The 25,511-nt window shown below is 38.5% G+C and overlaps 1 protein-coding gene and 1 long non-coding RNA gene across 7 annotated transcripts in view; one reads left to right on the top strand and one right to left on the bottom strand.

Annotated features, from left to right (window-relative positions):
* The window catches only part of JADE2 (jade family PHD finger 2), a 256,030-nt gene that overhangs the window by 172,420 nt on the left and 58,099 nt on the right, over nucleotides 1-25,511 (top strand). The gene's annotated exons all lie outside the window — the stretch shown is intronic.
* Nucleotides 22,782-25,511, bottom strand: part of LOC140322006 (uncharacterized) — a 24,925-nt gene continuing 22,195 nt past the window's right edge. Inside the window, exons 2-3 of one of the 2 annotated variants that reach the window (XR_011919095.1) lie at nucleotides 23,030-23,162; nucleotides 22,782-22,920 (exon numbers count right to left, since the gene is read on the bottom strand). This is a non-coding gene — a long non-coding RNA (uncharacterized lncRNA). The remainder of the gene's footprint in view (nucleotides 22,921-23,029; nucleotides 23,163-25,511) is intronic. The other variant, XR_011919094.1, reaches the window with a different exon arrangement.

The following is a 25,511-nucleotide window of genomic DNA, read 5'->3' as shown; positions in this document are numbered from 1 at the left end:
CAATACAAAATGAGAACAAAATTCAAACTCTCATTATGTATTGGATTGAATACAAATTCCTATATTCAATCCAATACAAAATACATACTTTGTATTTATTTTTAATTGAAACTCATTCATTCATTTTGTATTGGATTGAATACAAACTCCTGTATCCAATCCAATACAAAATGAATGAATGAGTTTCAATTTGAATTTCCGCGCCGACGTCATCGCGCACGCACGTCTTGTTTCAGAGAGCACCCGGCGCTGGAAGGAGAACAACGCAGGACGATCAGCGGGACCAGGTAAGAAGCCGGCCGGCCAGGCGGCGGAACACAAGATGCCGGCCGGCGGAACACAAGATGCCGGCCGGCTTCTTACCTGGTCCCGCTGGTATAGGAGACGACACCCGACGCTGGAGAGGGAGGACGACGCTGGAACACGGACCCCAAACTGGATGAGCACAGCGGGACCAGGTAAGTGAGATTTTAATATAGTGAGAAAAGTACGGGGTTAACGATAATTGCAACGGTTGGGAGGTTAAGGGAAGTAAGTGATCTAATTACTGTCTATATTTCTTTATAGGAAAAAGGTCTGTTAATTTCGTCTAGTGTGATATGCTTAGGTGATTTAGTAACTAGGTTAGGTAAGTTCACAAATTTTGAAAATTCCAAAAATTCTATAAATCTCTATTTAATGTACAGCGCTACACAATATGTTGGCGCTATATAAGTCCTTTTTATAAATAATAAATCAAGGAGTAGTTGTTAACCTCCCTTGTGGTCTGAATTCGCCCAAATTTCCATGCAAAAAGCGGTAATGGAAATTTATTTTTCCTTGTAGGCTATAATTCTTAGGCATAACTCACCGATATTTATTATATTTAACAAATTTATTTATAAACTTCAAATAACAAAACACTAAAATCTGTTAAAAAAAAAAAAAGAAAGAAATTTTTAAACGTAATATAACTGTACAGTAGCATGTATCATATAATAACTGTATAAGAATACCTCTTATGCAAGCTTTATGAGAACACAACAGGGTCATAGGGTCTATTCCTGGAGTGTCAATAAATTTGAAGAATTCTTGTAATTGGGATAGAATCTGTTTGTTGATTTTAGGAGAAATGAACGGAGAGGAGTCATTTTTCCAGAGATGTGTAAGGTTAACGTTGTGTTCTTCTTGTAAAATAATTACAACAGGTGCTTGATTGGTCCAGGTTATATTGCAGATTTCCACGGTAGTAAGCGCTTGGAGTGTTCATTTATCAACCAAAAATAGATCAATTCTTGATTTTGATTGATGAGATATTGAATAAAATGTGTAGTCGCATTCAGATGAATGTAAACATCTCCATACATCATAGCTGTCTGTTTGGTGTAGTAACAGCGCAAGCGTGGATCCAAATTTGGTCTTTTTAGGTGTCAAGAGATGCATTTGGGATACACACACGTCACCACATACTTTTTGTGAGCCTTATTGTATTTTCTCTGCTTTTTTCGGGATTTTCCTTAAGGCAACCGGGCGTGCATTAGGTGCGTAAATGTTGAATATGGTACGAATAACATTATTGATTGAGGCAATTAGTGTAATATACAGTCCTTGTTGATCTGGATTGATGTGGATAGGAGAGAAGGATACATTAGAGTTGATAGCAATAGAGACTCATCTTTTCTTCTTAGAAAATCTTGCACGGTTTATGTGGAAGGAATATTTTCAGCTATGCCCCTGAATTTTTTCTGGTACCTACTTGACCTGTCTTCTAGGTCTGCCAGTTTAAGTCTTACTTGTTGAAGGGTGTCATGAACTTCATTATGCCACAAATTTGTTATGTGCCACTGCATAATCCCCCATCTTGTTCTCTATATGGCTGACTCCCACATGTTGCAAAGCTCCTTTAAGTTGCTGGAACAAGGTCAGGAAATCCTTAGGGGAAGAGCTCTTAAGGAAGACCAGCATATCTTTAAGTATTGTATCTGACACAGGCTGTTTAGAGATGAGGTAGGAATCAATAGGGTCAGATGCAGTTATTTCATTGGAAATAGAGTCATCTTCTGTGTTTTGCCTACCTTCACTTTCCTCTGTGAATGAGAGTTTCAGCTTAGATTTAGCTGGGCTAGTGCCAGAAGATTGTGATGTGCCATCTGATCTGCGGTCTTTTCCTGATGATAGATAATAGAAGAGGTCGCATGTGATACAGTAGTGGGGCGGCAGGCGCCATCTTGGCTGTGATGCGGGTCTGCAGCATTAAAGAAATCTGTCAGTTTTCTTAGAGCAATTAATCCCCCTCCTTTTCCCTATACTGGCTCAGAGGTGTTAGAATGCTAAAGGGTTAAAAACTGCTGCTGAAAACTGATCCTGAGGTATGCTAAATATCCTGGTGAGTGTGCCTGCTCCCTGAGCTCTAAAGGAAGACTTCCATCTTGGCTGGCTTCCGGTCACGCTCCCCCACTGTTTTACATAGTTCATAGTGATTGATGTGACTTGTAATTATCTGTAATGTCGATAAGCTTCAGACATTGTCATTTATTTGTTTAATGTATTTTCTACAGACATGACATTGTGAGAGGATTATTATAACATAACACATAATTATTCTATGGCTGTATATCATTGTTCAAACCTGGATAGTAGTGTCAATTGTCTTGTCATTAAGAATTGCAGAAACACTTTTTTTTTACATAAAAGTAAGTTAGATTTGTCTAAGAGGAGCTCAATAAATACATATTTAAGGAAACTGGAGAGGTGGTGACAGGTAATTTGTCTTTTCTAGACAGATAAAAAGGTACATATATATTGTTGCACTGTTTTTTTAACACAGGTTTATTGTCAAAAAGACCTAAGCATTCCTTCTAGAATTAAATAAAGTATTATTTAACATCCACCTTTCCCACATATACGGGTTATCTCATTTATACATGTACAGCCACAGAACATTGTTAATGTAGAGGTGTAGTAATGAATTGGATGATTGGAGCAGTGCCTTTATTAAAACGAATCCACCACCAGCAATAATAGCTAGAACATTAGCTGTCATTTGAATACTGACTCAGATGGCCAACCTTTGCTGTTCAGGAATAATTAGTAGGAGTGTGCAATTTACTTACCAAGTTACTTGCTGTAACCATTGAAGTTTCTTTTTGCAACTGTTATATGTACTGGTTGGTTTGTATGGAACTGTGTAAGATACTTTGGTAAAGTACACTTTTTCCAAAAGGACACATATTTACATTTCCCAAAATGTGCTGCTGTGATGCTCCTGCACATAAAGTCCTCTTTATCATCAAACTGCTTATGTAGAGAGGTATTCATGGATATTTCCAGCTGGGTGGAGTTACCCTCTAATTAGCTGTTATGTGGAAACATAATGATCATGTAACCAAACTACAGGCAGATTGCGATTTCCAAAACACATGCTCAGTTTAAAGTTTGAAGAATGGTTTTACAATACAATTTTCTTTAGTAAAAATCATGGCATCTCTAACTCAGAGTAGTTAATAGACCTAAAACCAGTTTAACATTTGCACATTTTGTATAAGCGATACAATAACTAACAGGCCATTATGAGTACATCTACTATACCCATCAGAATTTTATATTAATACTAACTAGAGACATTAAAAAAAGTAACCAGATGCAGCCAACACATGTCATTTCGACTCCGTGCTGTGCACCATCATGGTAATAAACACTGTCTGTTCTGTCCAGCAATGTCAATTGCGGCAGCCAGGAGAACTGGGATACCAGCAGCCCCTGCTTCCATTTAGATGTGCAGCCTGATGTATTTATGGCATCCCCAGCATCCATTGTTAGGCTGTGCACAGCTAAAGGGGATTCTAGAGGCTAATCAGCTCCTGATTCAGTCCTGCACTGCTATTGGCTGCTGGGACTTTAAAGCCTTTCTGCTCCCAGTCATCAGTGCCTGTTGTAGCATCTGCTGGGCTTACCTGTGTTGGAGTGTTTTTGTGAGTTTTCTCTGTTACTGGCCTGCACCTGTTTCTGACTATCCATTTGAACTCTGCCTGGACCGACCTCTGCTTGTGACCTTGACTCTGTTTTTGCCTTTTACTTTGTACTGCTGGATGGACTGATTTCATGCGTAAAAATGTCAGCGCTATATAAATACTGGGTAATAATATTATTTGTATCATTTTGTGAGCTACAGCAAGAAATCTATAGTTTGTCTGTGTAATTATTGACACCTATTTTAGAAGGTTTGTGTAACCTTAGCTTTACATGGATTTGACTTAACTAACTGCTGATAAAACAGATTTGAATGTGTCACAGAAGCTTTATTACCTAGTACATAAATATCCCCTGACACAGAATGGTTTACTAGTAAGCAATATAAATACTGCTATGCGCCCAAAAGCAGCAAACCGCATCACAACCACAGTTGCGTTTGTGCCTGCTGTGTGGTTTTTTCAAAAGCAAATGAATACTAAAAGCTTTTTTATGTGAAATTTATCCATAATATATTAAATGCTATTTGGATTGACACAACTATGGACTATGTACAGCGCTGCATAATATGATGGCGCTATATAAATACTGTATAATCATAATAATAATTGTAATATTTGTGCCAAACTTGTGTGTGAGCAATCTACATCGTGTATCTATCGTCACACTTGGGGAGACATGGCCACTAGGGGGTGCTACAGCTTGCACGGAAGAAGGGCCAAGGCACAGAGTCTAAGCAGTAACTTTACCGGGGATCCAGGAAACAGACACCAGTGACACAGGGGCCACTGGAAGCCACAGGATGCACAGGTGACACGGGGATAACCACAGACAGAGAGGAACACTGAGACAGCACAAGGGAAATGGCTGGGAAACAACAGACTGGGCAACAAGGGGTTAACACAGGAACTTGACAGAGGAAAGACTGAATTAGGCAACAGGTGAACAGGAACTAGCTCAACTGAACTAGGGGCTCGACACTAGTGGAGACATGTTGCACGAACACTAAGTGCTGTGTCTGAGCTAAATAAATAGCCAGGGATGAATAAGAGGCTATTTCCTGATTGTCCAGCGGGTTCAGCGAAACTGAATAAACTTGGAAGAGCAAGCATGCCCAGAGTCAGATCTGCTCCCATGCGCAGGAGAGAGACACCTGCACATTAGTGAGGAAGTGGTAAGTGTGACATCTATGTTCAGGTTAAAGTTACATGAAAACGGTGCACTGTATTACCAGGTTTTTGTAGATACCATACCATCACGCCTACCTAAAGGAATGTGAATACTGCTCTATTTCATTGAGTTTAGGTGTTTCCAGTAAAAGGTCCTATAGCTACAACTTCCAATGGCAACAGTTTGAGGTATGCCTTTTCTGTTCCATCATGTGCTCAAAGCCAAGTACTTTAAGACTTAGTTTGCTTACTTTGGTATTAGGAAACTCGAGTGTCCTGACCCTATTGAACACTTGTTCGTTTACCCTAACGAGCACACATTCCCACAAACAAAATATTCTGAAAAGCGTTCTTAGGAAAGTGGAGACTATTAAAGCCTTAAAAGAATGGTCAGTTCCATGGTAATGTCCATAGTTTTTAAATGGCATGTCCAAAATTTTGATATTTGTTTCAGTATCCTCAAACATTTGGCCATGATCTACAACCTGTTTTGAGTTACCCTTTTGTAACGAACACTTTTCATGAATGCATTCTATTATTGTTATATGATCCCACAAATATTTATAGGCTTATATACAGTACGATTCAGTATATCAGCTGAACCAAAATGCACACTGTGCTCCAGTCACACAAAGTTTAGGAAGAATCCTTTCTTGTAAAGGGGAAAGCAAACCTTAAAATATATGTTGAACCAACCAAGTGTGCAGCTGTTTGTAAACCTTGTTTCACATTAATGTTTCATGCAACAGCAAGATTCAAAAAGAAATCTTGCAATGACAAGCATTTGGGGCAAATATTAGATAAGCAGACAAGCAGAGTCAGGGTCTCAGGCAAGATCAGTCCAGGCAGCCTAAACTCTCAGGGTCAGAAACCGGCAGGGCCAGCAACAGTAAATCAGACTAGCACTGTTTGTGCTGGGGATCCTGAGAAAGTACATTTCAGGCTGCACGGCTAAAGGGAAGCAGAAGATGCTGCTATTTCCTTGCTGCTGCAAGTGTCACTGCTAGACAGAATAAATAAGAAGAGATACTGCAGTGACGCACAGCACAGTATTGCTGACCCTACAAGAATTTCCTAAAATACACATTGCAGTTTAGAAATGTAATGAACTAGAAGCTGACTTAACAGGGGAAGTATCCACTTGTGTTAGCCAAAATGGATTGTAAAGATGAAGATGATGTGTATGTTTATTAAACTGTTTGGCATAGAAGAGAATGGGGGGTATTTTTTTTAAAGCCACACAGGTATGGGGTAACATTGTACTAAGCACCAAGATGGATCTTTTATTATATGCTTTAAGTATGGAATAGTTGGTATGCTAAAATTTTAGGTTGAATCTGACCTGTTTTTGCCTAATCTAGATTAATATATCAAAATTGTTTGTCAGTTTGTTGTACCCTTTCAACTTCAATATCACATCCGATAACAGGTTTATATTGATGACTTCCACCCTGATTTCAGTGTATCTTTACCTTGGGAGCTTTTTAACAATATTGAGACAATGTGCAACAATAAGAACAATGTGTCCTAAGAGAATGGAGTCTGAAAAGTTGCTTTTTCATCCAGTAAGGAACTCATTAAGAATAACTATATTATCAGGAATAAGTTGTTCCCTCCGTAGTATATGACAGCATTGAGAAATATGCATTATTACTTCTGTACCTTTCAGTCCCAAGATGCTTTTTGGAGCAGATTTCTGTTGATTTAGGATTACGCTGAGGGGTACAGCACGATGTATCACGTTTTTTTTTAATGCACAGACATCACATCTAGTGTTTCTATTGTCAAATGGTATGCAGATGTCATACAGCTTGAATTCATGCTAGGGCTTTGACTCAAAGTCAAACTCTGGAGTAAAATATACATGGAAAATAGGTGATATAATTAAAGTAACTAAAGGCTCCTGTATGACATTCTAAACAAGGACCATGTTCAGTTGCTATTTAATTTACAAGCATAAAGTAAACAAAAACATTTATTCCCTTCCTAGATTGAACCTAATCCTTTTTCATTCGGGTCTTCTTTTCCCAACCACTGGCAGTGCTGTCAATCTAAAAAGCATTGGGCAGTATTAGTTCTGTCTGAGTGCTGATTGACAAACTACAGGCTTATGAGTTAATATTGATAATACTTATGGACAAAAAAGCCCTGCAAATTTTTTTTTGTCCCACTGTAGTGTAAGCAGGCACAGTCTAAATTGGGGAGACATCCGTTCTTTTAATTTAGGAGCAGTTCAGCATCATTGACACACAATCACAAGAGGATGCATTAGATGGACTTCACTTTCAAGCTCAATCCTGACTTTTGTTTTTCTATTTTTGCACACATATAAACACATATTTAGGTATGTCTATATATGTGTCTGCTAAGGACACATATTAAACAGAGTTGTGATTTTGTTTATATATTTAATGCAAAAACTAAAATATGTCCCTGTAAACATATCACATTTTATAATGTCACTAAACACAACAGACACTTATTACACCAACTGTGCTTTAGAACTTCAAGGTGCAAGTTATCTTAACCTTTACTACAGAAAAAAATGTACAAATAAAACATGTCTGCTAAAATCTATACTATAAGAACCTGAAGCAGGGAATGCTAAATAAAGAGATTAATTAATTTTGTTCAACCTTAGGTAAACTATGCATTGGACCTTTTTCAATAAAGCTCTTCAAGACTGGATGATTTGGACTATCATAAGAGAACTTAGGTGACTCAGCAAACCTGGAATACTGTTTTGCCAACTAGTCCCCCAGGTTTTCACTTGATTTATATTTTTGCTCTTGGAGAACGTTAATAAACTAGGCTCTGGAATTTTTTTTTCTTTATCTGTTTTGAAGCAATTGCTCTTTGCCTTTGCTTTTTCAAATTAATTTCTAGGTGAGGGCAGTTACGTTCTTTTTTTTTTTTTGCAGAAGAAACAGTGAATGTCCTTTCTGCTATAAATCAAACTTTCCTGCCTGATCACAATTCTTTAGCTTTACTCACCTGTCCTCGCTCCATCGTGGGCACTTCCACTTTTACCTAGTGCTCTTCTGGGTTCAAGTGCAAAATATCCCTGTGAATCTCACCAGAAATCTTAAGAGCTGATAAAATTTAAATTTAATTCAAATTTAATTTAAATTTAAGAATACTGCAATTAGGGTACCTTATGTGGAAAGATGTTCTGCTGTAAAGTTCCCATTGGATGGTAATTGTAATATGCAATAGGACTTTTTAAATGTAGTTCTTAAGTTAATTTAATCATTAAAATAAATTATTTACTCTGGGAAAATTTTCTTAGGAGAACTTTTGTAAAAATGTAACTTTTTGCTTTAGTACTAGTTTTATAGAACCTAACCAGCTTAAGCACTATGTCCTAATGTCTGCCTTTCACTTTCCTTTCTTGTGAACCCTAAGCTATAAAGCATTTCATATATTTTTTAGAGCTTTTGCGCTTAAGGTTATAAAGAGGTACTCATAGGAAATTGAGATGAATCTACAAATCTTCATTATTTCATGACAGGGTTACCAGGAAGAATTAATTAGTAGTTTTACATCATAACATGTTGTATTTCACTTCCCATTTCAGGATGACATGAAAGTACACTTGAGCTTTAACAATTTTATTAACAAATCTCTTTCAATAAACTAAGTACGTTCCAAGTGCCAATGCATATAATTTTTTTTCCTGATCATTTAAATTGCTGCTTCAGAAGTTTCAAGACACCTGAAATTAAATAACCTCAGCTTCTTGTTGGATAGTTGCCAGGTTTCAGAAACAGATAAAAGTGTTGGGGGTATATAAAGCTGCAGTGCTCTCAGAGACTTCAACAATGTTATATCATGTACAATATGCTAGGCATTACCACTGTACTACCGTATTGGCAATATCTTACAACTAGCTAGAAATACATACATTTAGGATTTATGGGCCAAGCTCTATACCTAGGACATGGACATTCTCATTCACTGATAAACACACAAGCCAAGGGTTTCTCTCCTTGAGCCACAACCCTCTGCAAGTCCAGAGCAAATCATATTGCTGATGCATCATTGGTGCAATAACAAAGTTCCTCAATGTCTTAGAGTTGAGATTTTTATCCCGGACCCCTGCCCCCTCCAGGATAATTGAAGGAAAAGTAATCCAGTTTGAGCAGGCAATACCACCAGGTGGTCAAGCTGGCAATGTGTTATGATCCTCAGGCATCCACGCATGGAAGGTCACTCATTGTCTTTGTCAAGCAATCCTTTGGTGTTTTTTTTTTTTTTTTTTGTCTTAACAGACAATGATGTTTGTAGTATCTTTCCAGGAAGCTGAATTATCCTCCTATACAATTCCATATCAATTTTTGCCACTTTCAATAGTTATCTATCCAGAATGCTTTCTTTTAGCACAGTTGGTGAACACAGCTAAGGGGAAGACCATTGATTTAATAACACCTTTAAATGGCCCACTCTAATTTAGTGTTGGTCCCTAAAGTCCCTTTTGGCAGAGAGTTTGGGACATGGTGCTACATGGTTACTATATTTCTAAATAGAAAGTTTTATTTCTATAGTACATTTATTGACATTATCAAGGGTAACTAATTAAGGTATATTTGTTTTGTATTTAAATCTGATTTTAAATCTTTGTTTTAATGTACAGTATTCAAATTTATGTGCACTTGGATTTAGTCATATTTGTTCCTTAGGTGGGCTTTATGTATTTACTGTTTACTGTACATTCCAGTTATTATGCTCTGCTGATCTGCTGAAGCTATGTATATATCTTATACTTTTGTCAGCAAAGATAAATGGTCATAATTGTCTCAGACAAAAATCTGGTGTGTGTATACCTGCCTACTAACGTCAGCAATCTGCTGTACAGCTCACTAAATGACCAACCAGAGAAAAACTCTGTAATTTTCTGTGGGGGAGCACAGAGTAGGGTACCCCTCACTTGTCTTCCTCCTTCCACTTCTCATAGAATTAACCAGCTTTGTATTTGTAACTTTAGTCTGTGGATAAAGATCTAGTCATAACAGAAAAAAATAAATATATATATATATATATATATATATATATATATATATATATATATATATATATATATATATATATATATATATATATATATATATATATATATATTGTGTCCCAACTTCGTAGTGTTCTGTTTTTAGAGTGTAGTCCCTTGTGTATGGTGTAATAAGTTAGGCTTAGTTTACCGTTAGCCATAAAAACACTGCCATTTACCGCTCCCAAGTGACTACTGGCAACTGTTGGGCACCTGGGATTTGTAAACCTAGCAGTTTTTCAAGCAGCAATGGTTCCTGGTTTGAGGAAGCAGTAAATGCAACCTTACTGCCAGTGTGAATTCAAAATTATTTTTTTTATTTGATTCCCCCACAAACTGAGCCCAGCAAGTGTCATGTCTTTTCCCTCTTCTTTCCGATGCACCCTGAAAACTTCAAGTCCTTATGATCAACGGTTTAAGAGATGTAAAGGTTTGTACTCAGGGAGTTGTAAGGCTGCAGAATATGGCATGCAGCATTTCACACACACAGCTATTACTCTGTGCTGCTGGTCATCATTGAACACACCCACTTGTACACATTTTTTTTAATGGAAGACAGCACAAGCTTTTAAATGGGGGTGGAACTTCTCAAGTCCCACTCTCAATAAGGTTATGCTGTGTTCCCCCGGCCATCTCTCATCAGCAGCTCAAATCCTCTGAACAGATGATAGCTGTGCTTGTAGCAGCGCCACTGTGATTCGTTCAGAGGATTAAATCTGTGGGCTAAAGGTGGGCGGTGGAGGCACGGCCCCAAGGTAAAACTCACTGGGGAGAATTATGATTGATATATATATATATATATATATATATATATATATATATATATATATATATATATATATTATTTTGAAATATGATTATTAATAATAATAAACAGGATTTATATAGCACCAACATATTATGCAGCGCTGTACAATAAATAGGGATTGCAAATGACAGACTAATACACACAGACATAGACAGTCATAGACAGTGATACAGGAGGAAAGGACCCTGTCCCAAGGAGCCTACAATCTAGTAGGTGGGGGAATTTACACACCATAGAATGGGAGATATGTAGTGGTGGGAAGTAGTGACAGGTTTCAAATAACAGAAGAAGACAGGTAGGCATGTTTGAAAAAATAGGTTTTGAGTGCTCTTTTAAATGAGCAGAAAGTAGGAGCAAGCCGAATAGGATGAGGAAGACCATTCCAGAGAGTTGGGGCAGCTCCAGAGAAGTCTTGTATACGTGCGTGTGATGAGGTTATGAGTGAGGAAGTCATAAGTAGGTCATTGGAGGAGCGGAGAGAGCGGCTGGGGTAGTATTTTTTACCAGGTCAGAAATGTAAGTGGGACAATAACTGTGGAGGGATTTGAAGGCAAAACACAAGAGCTTGAATTTGATTCTAAGGTGAAATGGAAGCCAGTGCAGAGATCTGCAAAGAGATGGAGCAGTTGGAAGGATGAATGAGTCTGGCTGCAGCATTCCTAATAGACTGTAGAGGAGAGAGTCCGGTTAGTGGAATACCAGAGAGGAGGAGGTTACAGTAGTCAAGACAAGGGATGATAAGAACATGTACAAGGAGTTTTGTGGTCTCAGGGGACAGGTAGGGGCGGATTTTGGAGATGTTGCTTGGGTGAAAGTGACAGGACCTGGAAATGTTCTGAATATGGGAGGTAAATGAGAGGGCAGAGTCAAAGGTGACACCAAAACAACGTGCCTGAGGGGAGGGCCGAAAAACAGTGTTGTTAACAGTTAGATGTATGTCAGGAGGAGATTTGGAATTTGAGGGGGGGATGATGATGAGTTCTGTATTATCCAGGTTGAGTTTCAAAAATCGGTCAGACATCCATGATGAGATGGCTGACATGCAGCATAAGACCTTATCCAGGACTGAGGGACACAGGTCAGGTGGACAGATAGATTTGAGTGTCATCAGCATGCAGATGGTACTGTAAGCCAAAAGAGGATATGAGACTACTGAGAGAGGAGGTGTACAGAGAAAAGAGAATCAGTTCAAGGACTGAACCTTGGGGAACACCAACAGGGAGGAGAGTGGGGGAGGAGGAGTTACCATTGAAAGAAAGTTGAGCGGTCAGACAGACAGGAACCAATGGAGCGCATGATTTGTATTAGAAGGGGGTGATCAACAGTGTCAAAAGCAGAGGAAAGATCAAGGAGAAGGAGCAAGGAAAAGTTGCCTTGAGACTTAGCTCTGATGAGGTCATTGACCACTTTAGTAAGGGATGTTTCAGTGGAATGTGCAGCTCTATAACCAGACTGGAGAGGGTCAAGGAGAGAGTTGGTGCTCAGGTAATTGGTGAGTCTTTTGTAGACAAGGCTTTCAAGAAGTTTGGAGACAAATGGGAGAAGGGAGATAGGACGGTAGTTGGAGGGTAGGGAAGGGTCCAGTGAGGGTTTCTTTAGGATAGGGAGAATTATGGCATGTTTGAAAGCTGAGGGGTATGTACCAGTAGAAAGGGAGAGGTTGAATAGTTTGGTTAGGGCAGGGGCCAGGGTGGAGCAATGGGCACAGAGTAGATCAGAGGGAATTGGGTCAAGCGGACAGGTAGTAGACTGAGATGATGAGAGAAGAGATAAGACTTCGTCCGCAGTAATAGGGCTGAGGGAGGCCAATAATGATTTACAGATGAAAGGGGTGGGTATGGTTGTAGTGGCTCGGTGAGCAGAGACATCATATCTGATTTTGTCTAATTTATCTCTAAAGTAGGTGGCAATGTCTTGGCAGAGAAGGATGTTGTGGGGGGAGCAGGTGTGGGGTTTCAATTGTTGAGAAGAGGTTGCGTGGTTTGGAAGCTTGAGAGTAAATGACAGCGGAGAAATAATTTTGCTTGGTGACAGTGAGCTCTGTGTTAAAGCTTTGTAGCTTGGCTTTGTAGACCATTAAGTTAGCACAGAGGCCAGATTTTTTTTTAATATTATGTATACTATTTTTCTTTGAAATATTTAAGTATCTGTCTGTCTGTAACTTTAGTATTTTTAACTGCTGGTCAGCTATTGCAAAACTGAAGCTGTTGAATCAGTATGATGGACAGATACAGGAAAGGTCAGTAGTAGCCGGAGTGCAGACTCCTTTAAGAAAATGGTTTTTAGGAACATGTGGCAATAGATTTTATTCCAAGACTAAGAATATTGTATCTGATGTAAAATCCTATTATTATAATGAACTCATTGATTCCCAATGGAATAACACTCTTGCCAGCACTGAGATTTTCTTAAGTTGGAATTTATTACAGCTGTGTATCTTCTATGTGTTCATGTATGTTACAAAGCACTGAAAAACAGGCTGCAATGAAGCTGCAAATTTTTCTTGAATGATTACAAAAATATACAAATATACTGTACATCCATTGTGTAGTCAATTGTGTAAGCCTTTATGACATCTGGAGTCTTTACCAAGAACAGAGAACTGTTGGGTTCCATTGTTAGAATAAAACATTGCTTTGCAACAGCAACCAATGAGAGAGGTCAGCAACCTACATTTCCAGCTTCAAATACATATGTACCATTTATTCTTTTGACTGTTTCTACCTGCGTCATACAGACTATTATCCATAATAGTATAATATCACTTTCCTTCACAGGTGCTCAGCTACAATAGCTATACTATACTTTTTGTCCTTTATCTTTTCATAGAAAGGGAGACTGCTGTTTTTTACAGCTCCCACAAAATATCTGACTCCTGTTGCATTCATCTCTTAACTGTGTGTTTTTTTAATAATATCTAATAGGACACTGTTCCAAACATATCTGACTAAAAATCTAAATACTAAAATCAGATACAAAACCTCTAAATACCTCTAAAAGTATTTTAGTGTTATGTGCCATCTCTGGCAGATGGTGGCTGTTTTCACACATGCCTGACACAGATCAATTTTTACCTTGTAACTTGGTGTCCAACACCATCGAGGGATTTGTAGGATTAAGTGTGATTTTAGTTTAGTTCCACTTTAAAAGGTTGCAGTCCAATAAATGGATGAGAGTAGAATGTAAAAGCTGCTTTTACCAGTCTGATAAAGAGGACAACCTAGCCCAGGCAAAGTCACCGGACTAAAGTTTAGGAACAGTTTTTTAAAGTGTGTCAAAAATGTAATATGTTAAGAACAAAAATGTAACATATCCCAGCCACCACTTGTGGTTGCATTACTTTTTGTTTTGTTTTGTTTTTTTTTTTCATTTTTACCTGAAGATCCTGCCAGTGACACACATCCTGTTTTTGAGTTCACTTACTGAACTGTAATAATAGTAAGCATCAATATCACACAAGCAGTAATACAAACACCTATCTTCTGTATACAAAAGACGGGAGAAGACAAAATGGCAATGTCAAGTGACTATGGATTCAGGTTTTTCTTTACCAGTGATTAGTTAAAGGGTAGGTAAGGGGAGCTTGAATATGTGTACACCATTACATATATTTGTACACCATTTTTTCATTTTAGAATAAATTACCAAGTTTAATTAGTTTATTAGTTTTAATACTAATGGAGCTCTAATAGGCAGATTTCTAAGCAGTAACCTTTTGCTAGAAATGAAAAGTCATAGTCTTTTTTTAATGTAATTTTTATTGAAATTTTTTTAATCATTTTATAATATACAAACATAGAAAATAGTACTTTTTAAATGTAATTTTTATTGAAGATTTTTTTAATCATTTTTTAAAATACAAACATAGAACATAGTATTAAAAATAGTTACAAAACAAGAAGAGAAACATGAATAACAAAATACTTCCAGCCCTCATTATGCAAACCGATTAGGAACATGGCTGGGAAAGTTCTGCGGTCCACCAAATATTCCGAAGGTTGTTGCAGTGTCATACAATACGTCACCTACATCAAACAATTTCTAGCATTTAGACCATAATGTCTGTCGAGTGACTTATTAGCGAATGACCCCTATGTTACTATTATATAAAAAAAAAAAAATTTACCATAGTATGTAGTATGTAAACTTGTAAGCTGGGATAAACAACAAAACCCATATTTAAAGAACTTTCATAGAATCAAACATCAATATTGCAAATGCGACCATAGGGAGCCCTAGTAAATATGTTTTTGGATCCCCCCAAATTTGGGTTGCTAGCAGCTTAGACAAAAGCTGATCTACTATTCCCCAAAATTGAGGTACTGTAGGATATATAGCATGTTGTTTATCAGGGGTGTAGTACTAGTGTGTCATAATCTTATATACATTTTCCTGATATGAAGTACACAGTAAAGAGCTTTTAGGAGCCCAGATAATCTTCCAAAGTTCTAACAGGATAGTTCTACCCAATGCCCTTTCCCATTTATATGGTTGATGGGGGGGGGGTCCTCATCCCCCCTGCTAACACCCCATAGATATCAGATATCAAGCCTGGCCTACCTGGACCCCCCAGATAGACTCCCTCAAATTTGGTGGAAGCTGAAAAGACCAGAGCATGGTCAGACCAAGGCTATATGAGGATTACTGAGATCACCATCTATGTATAATGCGATAGTGTAAGTTTTTGTGCATATAAAAAACCCTGAGATATCTGGGTTGGCTAATTTGTGCAGCTAGAGGGTTCAATACAAATCGCAAATAGAAGGGGAGAAAGCTTGCAGCCCTGATGGGTGCCATTTTTATTTGCAATCTTTGGTGACATTGCGTGAGGAAATTTTACTTGGGAGTACTCCACTGTGGGAGTACAGAGTACAGAGTTCCAGTTGCTGTCAGAAATGAGCCCTGGATGCCTACTGTTTGCAGAGTAGACAGCATTAACAGCCGGTTAAGTCTATCAAAGGCCTTTTTAGCATCTAAGCTAAGAATAAGTGCCCCTTGTTCCATTTTGTTAACTGCATCCTCCTGGTAATGTCTGCCATTTGCTTACCTAGAATTAAACCTACTTGGTCTTTAGATAAAATAGGTGGTAGAACAGGTCCTAAGATAGAGGCTAACATTCTGGTGAAAAGCTTAGGATCTGAGTTAAGTAAGGCTATTGGCCTATATAGCTAGCTGGATCACAAGGGTCCTTTTCTGGTTTTAGAAAGACTGTTATATAGGAGTGGAGCGTTGTAGATGGAATCGCTGCACCTTCTAAGAAACTATTAAAAAGAGAGATTAGGTGAGGGGTCAAAATGTGCCAGAAGGTTTTATAATATAGATAAGTTAGACTGTCTGGGCCTGGAGCCTTGTTGGAAGGTAGCAACTTAATAGCAGCTGTTACCTCTTCAGATGTAATTGGGCGATTAAGGGATTCTATCACAGAAGCTTTCAAGATGGGCAAGGAGCGTTGAGCAAAATATGATCTTTAATGTAATGTCCTCTAAGCACTGCTTTGTGGGCTTCCCATAGAGATGAGAAATGGGAGACCAAATTGGCATTTTCCCTGAAGTACTGCTGGAGTTCCACCCGTAGCGCCATTTGTGTAGGAGAGTACTTGAGTAAATATTTATTTAGCTTCCAATGGCATCTTCTCAGGGGAACTGAGCCTATCTTTCTATTTTAATTTCTTTATAAATTTTCAATTTAATCATACAAATAAATCAAACAAGCCAATATAAAAAATTTGTCATAAATCGTCCCCAATTAATTAATATACATCATGACAATATAATCGCTATACAATACAATCATCTAATTTCATTATTTATATATATCTATCTTAATCCCATAAATTCTAATACTTCTCATTTCAAATTACTACTTAATCTCTATCTCTTAATAATAACAGTTAATACACTCTTTACACAGTATACTCCTGATTGTTTCATCATTATATTGCCGACTCTTTTCCCACTCCCACCCCCTCATATATTCCCCAGTGACAATATTATCTATTATAATCCTTTAACTATTATCTTACCTAAAACAAACATGTGATCATCATAGTGATAAGAGGAGAGAAGAGATTCAACGCCCCTCCCCCCATTACAACATATTTATACAAACACTTATCCTATTTAAGTGGTGTCATTGAAGGAAAAAAAACCCTGTGACGTGATCGTTTATCTAAATCATAACAACAAAATTAGTGTAATATCTCTCTGTGATATATGGATAGAGGGGAAAAAGCCCTCAATACTTCATCTTTTGGATAATTATTTAATTCCATAATGTTTCAATTTTTTTACTCCATTAAATTTAGGAATAAAGTAAGAGGTCGTCCTTTTTTTCACTTTATATTATACTGGGGTTACTACATATTTTCCTACTATCTTTTCATTTTCAATTTGTCTGGAGATAGCACAGCTGTTTTTGCCAATCAACTGAACAGGACATATAAACTTAGCTAACCATTTCATACTTCATATAACGTCGACAAAACTAAGACAAGGGAACAAAGGAAAAAAGAGGAAAGAAGGGCAGGCCAGCTAACAATCCAAAAAATGGAGAAAAAATAAAAGCTACATCCTACATAACCAGTGATGTAGCGATATGGTCAAACAATGATTGATCCCAGCCCAAAGGCATGTAGCAGTGACCATATTTTTTGAAATTTAGAAACTGAAGCAGACAGTATCACACTTATCTTTTCGTTCACTAGAAACCAAGACATTTTATTCTTGACCTGTTGCACATTATGAGTTGTAGACCACCAGGCCTTAGCAAAGACCATTTTGGCTGAAGTAAACAAATATTTTAAATTGGATATTAGTGCAAAAAAATTGTTTCAAACACATGAGTGCCTCTGCCAATTTTTTGGGAAAAGCACGGCCCACTAAGATGTAAGCTATTTGATATACTCATCCAAAATTTCCAAGGGATTTTTTTATAGAACCAGCCGGGGTGGGATAAACTATTGGATAGTACCTTTTAGCAAAATTAAAGCTAGATAGGTTTCCTGAAGGAACACTATGTCCGTCCTATTCCATTTGCATACCTCCAAAGGTTTTTGTGGGGAGTTAAGCCACATTTAATGATAGATATCTAGTCATTTGTCACACGTGTTTTGTATAGCCTCTAGTATTGAGATCAGCACACTTGTACTAAGCTGAGGAAATATGTGACTTCTGTGAACCCCCCTCAAAAAAAATAAATAAAAAAAAAACCACCTCTAAAAAAAAAAACACCAGGTTGAAACAGAGAACAGACAGTACAAGAACAAAGAAAGTGAGAGGAGGAAGACTAAATCCAAAGAACAATTATGTAAAAAAGATGATCCAAATAAAAGTGTAGCTGCAAATTTAAACCAACCTAAGTGGGTGGAGACATCCAGAGGAGAAAACCACATCCCCTGCCCCAAAAATAGGTGAGGCAGGTGAGACAGCCCAGTCAGTTATGACATTTCAGTCCACACCCTGATCCCCCAAGTAGCAGATCATATATATTATAATATTAGCCAAGTTTTAGTAAAATAGGGGATCATTACCCAAAATCAAATTGCTTTACCTGACCCAAGACAATGAAAACAATACACTAAAACCAAAGCAATTTGTTCATCTAACCTAAAAGGAAGAAGCGCCCTCTCAGATTAGTAGCTCCCAAACATTTCAACCTACAAGACACCATTATTGTTGCAATAGTAATACGTGGCATAATAGAAAGAAAACAGAAGAGAAAACCATCACATTTGCTTAATACCCCACCTGTAAAGGGAGCAGGAGGAGCTAGTTCCTTTTAGCACAGAGGGAACTGGATTCTTCTGCATTTAGGCACTTGCTGGCAGGCTTCCGGAAGCGCAGGAGGTAGTAATGGTTCCTAACTTGGTATAGTGAGACGTGGGATACCCAAATCCCGGCAGAAGCTTTTAAAATCTTCCCGGTGGTGTAGTACCATGGACCTTCCATCTTTGTTCGCCACTAGGCTGAAGGGAAACCCCCATCCGTATGATATAGAATTATCCCTCAGTATCGTTAGAAGAGTTTGAAGGAGATGTCTTTGCTGTAGTGTAATCCATGATAAATCTGGAAAAAGCTAAATGTCTGCTCCTTCAAAGTCTCATATTCCTAACTGTGCTCATAATCTCTGTTTTCATGGAAAAGTCTAGATTTTACATATGACATCTCTGTGTGTGTGTAGAAGGAGGGCCTCCCATCACCTGTTACTTCAATTACTGTGGGTGAATTTGTATATCAAACCATAAAATATGTGACTCAAAAATTCATACTTGGAAGCATATTTTCAAACATAAATGATGTTAACTCCCTAATGACAAGACTTTGTCCCAATGGTTAAACATCAATGGTAACATCTGTAGTCCATAGTTATTGAATGTATTAATATTGTGGTGGTAAATCAAGAAAAAGGGCTTGGCACTTGTTGAGCAAAATAAAAATCAAATCACCATTTTCAGTTTCGGGAAACTGCAGATTTTTATTTGGGGATCACTGAGTTTGCTTTACTATTGGTGATTAAACAGTGTAAGGGTTTATTTAGGCTTAGAGACCCATAAGTAAAGAAAATAAAAATGGCTTTATTCAGATTAGGCATTAGGGTCAGTTTAAATTGGGTATCTGCTTTTCCTTTGCAAATCAAACCAACAGATATACTTGCCCTTTTTAGCCGCATATATTTTACCTTACCATTCCTCCACTGTTTAGCCATGGGAAGTTCAAAGAAATACTACAGGCATGTCCAAAGTCCGGCCCTGAGGCCAATTGGGACCCATGTTTAGATTTCCACTAGCCCCCAGCCTCTGTCATAAAGTCAATAATATGTGGTCCGCCAGCACTGTTGACCACTATTAAAAAAAACATGCGTATAAAAAAGCTATTTTATATTTTATTAGAGTTGATCAACCACCTTGCAATTCTTGGCTTGCTACTCAGCGGGCATAATCAGCAGGATGGGAGTCCCCATGTGTGCACTGGGAATCCCCTATGTCATTAAAGTGGGAGTGTGGGACCCGCACGGACCACGCCCACTCTTGTTCCCAGAACATGCTCTGCACGGAGCCCGCACTGATGTGCACAGGGAAATCCCTCATGTCACCCTGGTGGGCGTGTGCTGTGCGGGACCTGCGCAGACCACGTCCACACTAACCCTGAATACGCGCTGAATGGTCCGCTTCCACACATTTTCACCTCACCAAATCTGACCCTCTTTACAAAAAGTTTTTAACACCCCTGGAATACTAGGTACTTTCACAGTAAAATGTAGCAACCTCTTTATTGCCTACTGATGTCCTTAGTCCTTTAAAGACCACTTTGATGCAAGGATTCTCTGCTTTGCTCCAAGCTATTGATGTGTTCTCTATCTGCCTTTAGAGATCCTTAATCATCATACAAAAAAGTGTTTTTTATAAACTTTAGATTATGTCAATATTTTCGTTTGCATGATCTGGGTTCAGTAAACCTGCTTGTCTAGCTAATGGAGACACTTTTAGCAAGAAACTATGTGAAATGTAAAATTTTACAGTTGTTGTAAACAAGAGGTAAATCTAGACAACATAAATAGAAAGGTTAGTACAAAAACCCTCATAGTCTTTTCAAATTTTTGCGTTCTGTAGTATATTTAAAAATCAGCTTGTCAACCTAATTTTTAATACCCCCGGAAGCGCAATTCTTAAAATTTACAAAAACAGACAAACATTAGAACAAAAAGTTTTAAATAATTTGGATTAAAAACAGAAAAAAATAATTATACTGCTTCCTTTGATAGAATAACCTTGAATATACCTCCAACACTGGGGTACCCCTTAGATATGAACCTTATGAACCTTGAAAAATTCATAGCCATGCTGGTTATTCATTATAAAGCTGAAAGTTGGAGTAATGGTGTCAGCTATGGTTCTTCATAGGGGCTAGAATCAGTACAAAATAATAATGTGTTAAAACTATTGTTTTTTTCATTGTAACCAGACCTTTGAACCCCCCCCAGCAGTAACCCCGAGTGTGACTCTGGGTAGAAAATAGAAGCCGGAAGCCGTAACCCTGAGTCACACTCGGGGTAGCTAAACCTATAGAAAATTGCGACTTACCTGATCCACCGGCGTCCTCCGTCGTCCTTCGCTTCTTGTCTCTTCCCCTGGCCGGCGTTCTTTGCATTCAATGAGTTCGTGGAGCTCCCAGTGACGTCGGTGTGTACAGACGTTCCGCTCAAAGCGGGAAATTCAAATCCATTTGTATTGCATTCAATACAAAAAAACTGTATTGAACGCAATACACTTGATTTATATGTGTAAAAGCAGTGCATTGTCTTTCATGAACTTATTGAATTTATTTTACAGTATAACACAATAGTATTAGTATATTAATTTTTCTTTAAATGTTTAAAAATTAAAAAACAAAATGATTTTTTTAAATTTATTTGATTTATTATTTTGACATGATTTTGTGTTTTAAACTTTTTACACTCATACTGTCACATTATACTGTAAAATAAATTTTCATGAAAAACAATGTACCGCTTTTAGACATATAAAACCAGACAGAAATGAACTGCCCAGAAGGTTAAAAGACATCTAAACATGTTAGATACCAGATGTTGCATGGAGTGTGTGTGCCCCCTCTCTTATGCATAAAAAGGTCCCCTGGAACCTTATTTTCCTAAAAAAAAAGTGTCATACTTATCTCTTCAATCCTGACTCTGGGCGTACCTATGCTCCAAAGCTTTATCAGTTTTGCCTGCCAGCCAATCAGGAGAAAGCCTCTTAATCATCCCTGGCTATTTAGCTACAGTAGCTCAGACACAGCACTCAGTGTTCGTACAACTTGTCTCCACTAGTGCGAGCTCCTAGCTTTGCTGAGCTAGTTCCTGTACACCTGTTGCTTCTCCCAATGTTTCCTCTGTCTAGCTCATGTGTTAACCCCTCGTTGCCCAGTCTGTTGTTTCCAGCCTATTCCCTTGTGCTGTTCCAGTGTTCCTCTCTGTCTGTAGATATTCCAGTGTCACCTGTGCCTCCTGTTGTTTCCAGTGTCTCCTGTGGTACCTGTGTCTGTGGTAGCCTCTGTGTCACTGGTATCTATTTCCTGGAAAGTTCATTTCCCTGGTATTTGACCCCTGGCTTCTGACCTGACCTCCCTTGATTGCTGCCTGCCTTTACCCCGGCCTTCCTTGACAATTCTTCTGCCTTGTGATTTGGTACTGCGTATCCTACTGCCCACCCTGGGGTGCCCAAGGACCGCAACATCCTCACCACTAGAGGCTCTGTAGAAGACCTAGTTACTGCTTAGACTCCGCACCTTGGCCATTCCCAGCGCTCACACCACTTTTGTGCAAGCTGTATCGCCCCCTAGTGACCATGTCTCTCCAAACGTGACAAAAAGGAGACCCACAGCATAAACCCCCCTTCCCTTTTGACTAAAATCAGCCCCCCACGTGCTCCCAAGTTTGACAAGGGCCATTGTGTGGGGCTGTGAGGAAGCCCAGCCCTAGTATCTAAGTGGCTGGAATTCTGATACAACCTCCCCTACCCCCACTAACTTACATGAGAAATTAAACCCAACTTTATATTTGAACTAACTTACACTTTTACTCACTTAGCATTTGGAGCTGGTAAATAATGTCTTTTGATCACAGAGTACCCACCTTCTAAACTGATTAGCTTTACAGTCCACTCACCCACATTATCGAATGATAGATTTAAAAAACTTCCTTGTGACCAACTTTAGAAAAGATTAATTCTCAGGACCTGAAAATCAGATTGATCTACCAATAACTATTCAAGATAAACAGAGCACAAACATACATGGGACTTTCAAGGCAGCAAAATCACATAATATTATTCATGTTAAAGTATGTAAAACTTTTTAATATATGATGGTGTATATTTAAATTTTCACGGCAATAGGCACAAACTCCAGACAGGTGTTTTTTCTCTGCACAATAAATAGTCCACTTCATCAGTAGAGCTAAAGAGCCCACAAATAACAAAATCATTAATTACACATTTATAAATTCTTCATTGACACATTTACATTTTTAATAAACATCTTGAACATATTTGACATATTTACTCACTTACATTATTCTTTTATCCTCCCCGCTCTCTTATATGCCACAGGATACACCAAAGGCGCTCTTTCAATCTGGCCACAGAACCAAGGGACAGGATCGGTAAGCGGTTAACCTCTGAAGGCAACAGCAGTTATTCCTATATAAACACAGGACCATATACATATTAAACATGTTGCCTCCTGATAGATATCCACCTAGATCCCAGTCATTTTTAAAAAAAATGTATTTCATATCCAAAAATAACAGAATAATTCCTTCTAATTAATGCTGATATCCATGAAAATAAAAAGTTGTATTACCTAAAAACACAGACCTGTGCCTAAAAATATCAGGTGAATTGCTACCAGAATAAATATATCCATAAAATTAAAAAGTATTTAATACCAAAAAGCAAACCCATGCCTATGAGTACCGTGTGAATTACTACCAAAATCCTATTTAAACAAAACTCCCAAAACAAAAGTGAATCCCTTAACCAAACAAATTGTGCAAACAATCATAATATTTTGTTGTTTTACTCACAATTAGATATTACCTCATCATCCTAGTTATTTTCTAGTGCTAAACCGACCATACCAGTGCAACAATTCTACCAATTAGGGACCCCCGGGGGCCACTTCTATGGCATTGAGCAGTAGAGTACTGCCAATTGTCTGTGTGCTATAGTGCCTCAAATATAAGATTTGCCCACTCACCAAGCTTTTACCCCTTCCTTATGCCATGGAACCCTGGCTTGGGAGTGATGTTCAGTACTGCTCACTACTGCCTGGCGTCAAATATTTAGACCCTGTGGTGCGAGAGACTGAGCGGCTGGCAGGGTGCCTGTTACACATAGCTTCCCAATTACCTTCTCTGGAGCAGAGGGGGGTTGCCAAGGACAACGGCATCTCTACAATATCCATGTGTCTCTGTACACACAGACAGAGCCACGTGTTGTTTGTTTTGGGATGGCTTCCTTCCCGGAAGGTGGAGGTAGCTACTCAACACGAGGGAAGCCGTCCTCTGTCCCGGGCTATTTAAAGGGAAGATGAGGAACCGAGCAGTCTCCAAGAAAGTAGGGTTGATATGAGGATCGATGAAGGATTAAACAGCCAACATGAGGTATTTAATCCCTTTGATGTATTTAGTGAAAGAGTTTAATAATTGCTAAAGTCTTCTGTTTCAGCTGATTGATTTATTGTTAATTCTGTATTGGTAGTATTGTTGCACTGGTATGGTCAGTTTACCACCAGAAAATATCTAGCACGATGAGTTATTATCTAAATGTGAGTAAAACAACATATTATTATGATTGTTTGCACTAATTGTTTGTTTGTCCTATGTATGTTTGTTCTCTGTTTATCCTAAATTAATTCAGGAATGTGGCAGATTGTAACATATTTACCAAATGGGAGGAATATCTTTCTGTGTGTTTTCCATTGACTATGTAGTTCTCCATATGCCATTTAAACTACTTTTGCTTCCTGAATTTTAATAACAGACATGCATTTTGATGTTTCTCCCATCATAATATAATGCATTGGATAATATAATGCATGTCGTGTCCCTAATGTCTTCTTAGGGTCCAGTGATATACCGGTTCACAAACGAAAACCCGGCCATTGATAATCCGGGTCTTTCAGTTTCCCGGCATGAATTTTGGATAGCATTTTCAATACAAGGACTGCATTAAACTGTTTGGCCACTAATGTTTTCATGGTGCTGTTCTGCAGAAACAGCTGTTAGGTCCTGCTTTCTAAACTAAATATACATTGAGACGTGCCTGCTCCCTGGAACTGTGCCAGATGTCCGCGGTGCTGCGAGAGGTAGACCGGCCTGTGTGTGGAGGTAAATCTAAAAAACAAAATCCAGGGACACATGCGTGGTTCTGGTGGATGTTAACGTCCTGAGTCGGCTCCACGCCATGCCGGAACAAACGAGGCTCTAGCAGGCGCACCAACAACAAACTGGTCCCTGGAGGCTTCCAGAAAGCGAGCACTACTGCGGGAGTACTGAGGAGAAGTAATGCAAGTGGCGGCAGCAGGCAGAGCAAAACAGATGGTGGACTCACTCTCCCTCTCCTATAAGTCAGAGGAGGAGAGAGGGGAGTTCTCTTTCAACTCCATCTTCAGCTGAGCAGCAGGTAATATATTCAGACAATCTCCTTGATTCCAAATGATGCTAAAAACAGCTTTAGAAAACACTACAAAAAAAAAATCAATGAGCATTTTAAAAAAGAGCTGAGAAAATTGGGGAAACATATAGTGCAATTGGAGGGGCAAATGGATGACACTACTACTGTGTTGGAGGGACATGAAGAAGATATAGAACTATTGAAACAAGTGGTATTGCCCCTGATTCATCAATAAAATCCACGCTCGCTGGAAGCGCAAAAGTACGCGCGACCAGCGAGCGCGATTTCCCGCGGTCCGGAGTCGAGTGTGCTCGTACACTCGCCTCCTCACTGCCAGCCGGATTCCTGCCTTCATAATAATGAGCAATACGG

Source organism: Pyxicephalus adspersus, chromosome 2 (genome assembly GCF_032062135.1).
Source record: "Pyxicephalus adspersus chromosome 2, UCB_Pads_2.0, whole genome shotgun sequence".
Taxonomy (NCBI): domain Eukaryota; kingdom Metazoa; phylum Chordata; class Amphibia; order Anura; family Pyxicephalidae; genus Pyxicephalus; species Pyxicephalus adspersus.
Note: the sequence above shows the minus strand (reverse complement) of the source record. Positions and strands in the feature narration are given on the sequence as shown.